Here is a 6616-nt window from a genome sequence, read left to right as displayed (position 1 = left end):
ATGAGTCGATCGTTAGGCCGACCTACCCGCATCAGAATCAATTAGGTGGACCTTAGCCCTCTGCATAGATTACATAACCGGTGTCATTACTCCCCCTAGCTTAATGGAAATGGTTCTACGAGAGCCAGGGACTCATTACAAGATGTCTCAAACTACTTACACCTATATAAAAGTATGCACGGTTAAGCTTTCACACTCTCTAATCTCTTAAGAATCTGAAAGAACTCTTCGTTGACTTAAGCATCAAAGTGCCCACCCCAGGTAAAAGCAACCCGGGCACTCTAACTCCCTCTTGCAGAATCACATAGCTCGGACCGACAAAGGAAACTTCTGATTCGGTGTCCAAGTCATCTACCATGTGAGAGCTGCCAAATCGCGCATCATCAGTTAGCATTTACAATCACGATAGCATTAACATCACCCTGCTCAATGTCTTCCATATCTTCAACACCACTTGAATTTATATCTATGGCTGCAAACTCCACTGGTGCCATAGATTCCTTACGAACATCTAAAGATCTTACCCATAGAATCATTAACATCATTCATTCCTTGATCTATGGCTGAAGACCCTACTGGTGTCGTAGACCCAAGAGTAACCAAAACAAAGGATAACAGAAGAGTACCATCGCCAATAACAACTGACTTAATAATAAAATCCCCTATCTCGATCATCACAGGCACCACAACCTTCACCACATTAGTTTTAGTCACCGCCAGTGTTGTAGAGACATCATTAATAGGAACTCCCTTTTTAGCATTATAGCCAACCTCAATCACATTTTGATCCTTGGCCGTGGACCTCACTAGTGCCAAGGATTTCTTACCAATAACAAAACAAGACAATGCAAGTCTATTACAATCATCAAAGACTTTCTCAATAGTAGTTCCTTGTGAACATTGGGAAATGACTCACTTGCTGATTTGGAGTCACAACTCATCAATTAAGGAAATAGAGGTGATGGGACCTCCAGGAATGGCATAAAAAATCGTTTCGCATTTATAATGACTCCAAAGCCCGAGCATTGACTACACTAGTCCAAGTAATTAAGACTCAAGTGGGAGAGGCAACGGGTTAGGCACCCCTTTCCTCGGTCTGATAGGCGGGTCCCACATGGCATCCCAAATAAGCAAACACAAGCTAACTATTCTTTAGTTAACTATAAACATATTAATCTTATCGATTATTTGTGTTATTTTCTTATGAAACCCTATTTGATTTTATTTGCTTTATAGAATTATCATTTTTTCTTTTTTTTTTATATTTTTATATTTTTATGTTTTTTATTATTTTATTTTTATTGCTATATCCCTTTCAATAGCTTGTTCTCCTCCCTTGTTACCTAAATGAGTCCTAGGGCCTGGTCATTTCCTCTTACCACTTATATCTTAAGAGGAATTTTTTAACTTTAAGAGAAAAATAGTTGTTTGTTTCCTCTTATCTCTTATCTCTTATCTCTTAAAGTGTAATTATACAACTTTTTATTTTTCAATGATACCCCCAAAAAGATGAACAAAAACTCTCACATATGGGGTTAAAATGGATATTTGATAATTTTTAGAACTCAGAACAACATTCTTTACATTCAAAGTTTAAAGAAAAGAAAAGTTCACTAATACCAATATACATACCTCTTAATGTAATTATTGCACTTTCAGATGTTAGACTTTAGAGCAAACGAATAGGCCCCTAGTCTAGCCATCCCACTTCTCCCCTTTACCCAATTTGTTTATTCATATTTTTCTGGGCAAATTTCTTAAACTACCCTTATGGTTTAGCTAATTGACTAACTCTATCCTTACTGTTTACATATTGTCTTAAAGTACTACTATTTTTGACAATTGACATTGTTGTTAAGCACTATTCCTCAAATTTTCAAAATAAAACCCATCTATGTGATTTTAATGCATAAAAACCACTAAAACTTGCCTCAAATTTTCTTGTACTCAAATTTACCCTCATACACTCTTTCAATCTCAACCACCCCTTATTCTTTCTCAACAATCATTGTTGAAATTGAACTAGAGTAGCCACCAACCCCTACTGTTACAATTCCACCATTTTTGTCTCTCTCCTTCTCCCAACTCCTTGCTTTCACTCTTCTGGTTTAGTTTCTCCATTCACATCTAAAATACCTCCACCAGCCTGAAGGAAAAATTCGTGAGAGAGATCAAAATCATTGTTTCTTAGGTGGGAATGAAGCTTTGGGTCGTATGAAATTTGTTGTTGATAAAGAACTGTAGAGAGTTGATAAGGATTGGTAGGTGAGTTGGATATGAAGCTTGCACACGAGGACTCCTTTAGGTTTCCAAGGCACCCAAAACCATTTTTTTCATTGATTCAGATGCTTGCAGATAGGTTATCAAAAAACAAAATATTCATTTTTGAACCAAAACACTACCTTTAGAAAATGGGTATCAGAAAAGTACTAGATTTGATCCTTAAAAAACCATATTTGATTCGTGTGACAGCTGCTTAAAGCATCAAGGGTCCAAACCCAGTTGATAATTTCATGCTTTAGGAGTCTTTGCTCCTAAATGTGATTGCTCACCACTCTTGAATACCCCAATCACCGTCATGCTAAGGCTTATGGTTCCAATGGAGAACGAAGGATCATTAATGTTTTCTTTAGTTAGTTCCTCTTTGTCCCCTCTTCCACCGGTTGGCAACACAACGGCATTGGGGGTGTTAACGAACCAAGCAGCATTCTAAGCACTTTTTGCCCAGAAATAGAGAGCATGGTAGGAGAAACAAAGTCGGAGTTGAAGATGGAGACGAAGGCAGATATGAAGTCAGAGACAGAGACAGTGGTGAAGACGGAGTCAGAGATGGAGATAGAGGTGGAGAAGAAGATGGAGGCGGAGATGGAGACTGAGGTGAAGACGAAGACGGAGATGAAGATTAAGATGGAGTGGAACCATAAAAGGATATTCTAGGATTTTTAAAAAATAAATCAGTTGTGTGATGTCACATGTGAACGGAGTGTGATGAAAAGTTAATGGCAATGGAGGTTTTAGACAATTATCAAAAGCTTAAGGGTACTTTAAGACAATATGTAAAGAGTAAGGGTGCGCTACTCAATTAGCTAAACATATGGGTACTTTAAGAAATTTGCCCTTTCGTTTATTATTTTGTTCTTTTTTTATTATTGGATTAACTTGTCTTCCTCAATCTATTACTTGCATCATTCTGATTCAATATACTAACTAGCGGAGGGGGCCCTGCATTGTAGGGGCTCGCTCATAAAATATCAAGCTCGAGATCGATTCGAATTAGAGACTTGAACTTGAGCTCGAGCTTGGCTTAAGTCAAAAGCTCAGAAGTTCAAGCTCAGTTACCTTTGATTGCAGGTCTCTCAAGTAGCCGAGGTGCCAAACCGAGGTCTCCCTCATCTATTGAAGTGTTGAGTTGAGTTTTCCCTAACAGGCGAGGTGTTGAGCTAAGGTCTCCCTTAGTTGACAAGGTGCCGAGCTGAGGTCTCCCTCAGTTATCGATGTGCTGAGCCGAGATCTCCCTCAATGACCGAGGTGCCGAGCCGAAGTCTCCCTCAGTGGTCGAGGTGTCATCTAGCTCGAGATCGATTCGAATTAGAGACTTAAGCTTGAGCTTAGAAGTTCGAGCTCGGCTCGGCTCAAACTCAACTACCTTTGATTGCAGGTTCCCTAGTAGTCAAGTTGCCGAGCTGAGGTCTCCCTCAATTGGAGAGAGAGTGGCATTCTTGTAATTTATAAGGAGAAAGATGTTATTCTTGTAATTTGTAAAAAAGAGAGAGTTGATAGGAAAGAGAGTGGCATTCTTGTAATTTGAAAGAAAAAAAAGCAAGAGAGATAGAGAATTGGTAGGAAATAGCGGCATTCTTGTAATTTCTATGAAAAAAGGCAAAAAATAGTGTTAGATTCCATTTCTCTCATCCTCATACATATTTCAACTTAATATATTTATATTGTTTACTAACTAATCTTTTGCTACCTATCTCTTCTCATCGGTCTTTACCTTGATTTTCCCTTTCCCATTTTTCTTAACATTATCGTTTAGAGAAAATTCTAGATTAGTACTCTAAACTTCAGGTAGCTTCAAGTTAGTACCCAAACTTTAAAACATGTCATTGCAATGCCCAAACTTTTAAAAACTATCAAATTGGTCCCTGATGTTAGTACCCTAAGTTTAAAATGCTTGCTTTTGCAACTCAATTTTATGGCCCAAAGTATTAAGCGACAGACATTTATATTATATAATAATAAAAAGGGTAAAATACAAAAACCTCCCCTAAAATTTCTAACAATCATAAAAACCTCCCATCTTCATTTTAATAAATACCTCCTCTGAACTTTTGGGAAATTTGACAAAAACCTCCCTTCCGTCACCCTTCCAGACGGAAAACATTAAATTGATGTAGCAGTTTCTTCCAAATACCCATTCTACCCTTTTTTAAGCAACCTATGTGATACACGGATTAGACCCGTATGATGCACGGGTTTGGTTGTACAGACCGGATCGGCTAGACCCGTCATTTCGTATTCAGGCTTTTCGAAAATAGGTCTCACTGACCCGCGTAGGTCGTCTTCTTCACCCGAACTGTCAGACGGGTCATGCGCCGACCTGATTAGTTTTTTGAGTGTTTTTACTTTTTTTTGTTAAGTCTTCGTTTTTTTTCACAATAAAGAAGACATTTGGCCTCATACCTGTTGTGTCTGTTTGCATATATAAAGGTTGGAACCTTACTTCCTCTTTGTCTTCCAAACCCATTTAATTTGTTTTCTCGGTAACCTTCTTTCTAGACTACTCTAGAAGATGATGCTTCCCCGTGAGCAAGAGCTTGGAATCAGTACTAATGGGTCTAACAATAATATCCCCGTTGTGAACCGCAGCTCGGACAATATCATGGGCATGCCATGCTCTGAGCTGCCTGCTTTGTCCAGTAACGTTAGCCCATCTTTGGATGATCAGATGCCTGGGCAGCTCCAGGCAGCCATGGGCGGCCAGTGCTCACTACTATTTGGGTCATTGCGCCCTATCACACTCAAGGTAATCAGATGAAGCTTATGCTCTTCATGCTCTCAAGTTAAATATGGATCGTTGAATTTTAATTTCATCGTACATGCATTCATTCTTTGTAGTTTGAAGATGTGAGTTACAGTATAAATCTAAAGAAGTCCGACGGATGTTGGTTTTCTGCATCGGAACCCAAGCCTGCTGAACGCACCATACTCAACGGCGTTACTGGGGTTGTCTGACCGGGCAACCTCCTAGCAATGCTCGGCCCATCTAGCAGTGGGAAAAGCGCAAGATCTTGACGGCCCTAGCAAGTAGGCTTCCAGGGAAGTTCTCCGACAGCATCACCTACAATGGGCAGACCTTCTCCGGCTCCATAAAGCGCAAGATCGGGTTCGTGTCACAAGATGACGTACTGTATCCCCACCTCAACGTGCTGGAGACGCTAACCTACGCCGAGGAAGTTCTCCGGTAGCATCACATACAAGCAGGTCAGTATCGAGTAAGAGATGCTGGTGAACCCGAGTCTGTTGTTGCTGGATGAACCCACGTCGGGGCTCGACTCCACCACCGCTCAGCGTATCGTGGCAACATTGCAGGGGCTTGCAAGAGGCGGAAGAACGGTGGTGACGACGATACATCAGCCATCGAGCCGGCTGTACCAGATGTTCTATAAGCTAGTGGTGTTATCGGATGGGTGCTCGATATACAGCGACAGCGCGTCTCGATCACTCGAATATTTCGATTCTATTGGTTACATGTTGGGGGTTAATCTCGTCAATCCAGTTGATTTTTTTGCTAGATCCAGCTAGGGTTAATTTCGGTTCTATCGGTTCTTAAAAGGGTATTTGGAAGAAACTGCTACATCAGTTTAACGATTTCTGTTTGGAAAGGTGAGGAAGGTTTTTGTCGAGTTTTTCAAAAAATCAGAGGACGTATTTATTAAAATGAAAATAAAGGAAAAGTTTTTTATGATTGTCAGAAACTTCAGAGGAGGTTTTTAAATTACGCTAATAAAAAAGAAAAACAAGGAAATTCTACCTAAAAACCGAAGGGGCGGGAAAGGAAAGAAAAATGAAAACCCCATGAAGCTAATGTAGTTGCTGACCTGCTGAACAATGTCAAATACGTAAAGTCCTCCGAAGACAATGAGACTTAATAAAAGTAGAATGGGGTAAAAGAGACATGCACAAAAGGGAGAGATAAAAGAAAAAGGAAGAAAAGGAATCGAGAGATTGCAGTTTTGATCCTACATTCCTACTCGACTACTGGTATTTCCGTTGACATTGCCATTTACAGTGTTATTGTGCACCGTTAGCATGAAGGCCACCTCTTGATCCATGGTTAACGAGGGAAGGAAGAACAAATTCTTCAACCATGGGGTTTAATTTGGATAGGAGCTCCTCTAACTCTCTATATCTCATTTGCAACTCTTAGGCCTTTTTGTTTTTTGGTAAGTTATTTATCCATGTAAATGAAATTATCTAGGTAAGTTTTTCTTGTTGGAGTAAATAAATTTATTCATGTTCTTTTATTTCACAAATAAATAAGGTAATGACCATTTTAACCATAAAAATTCATTATTAAAAGGGTCATTTTGTCCCATTCAAATATTAACAACTT

This window comes from Nelumbo nucifera, chromosome 4 (genome assembly GCF_055504915.1).
Source record: "Nelumbo nucifera cultivar China Antique chromosome 4, China Antique-T2T, whole genome shotgun sequence".
Taxonomy (NCBI): Eukaryota; Viridiplantae; Streptophyta; class Magnoliopsida; order Proteales; family Nelumbonaceae; genus Nelumbo; species Nelumbo nucifera.
This window is presented reverse-complemented; position numbering follows the sequence as displayed.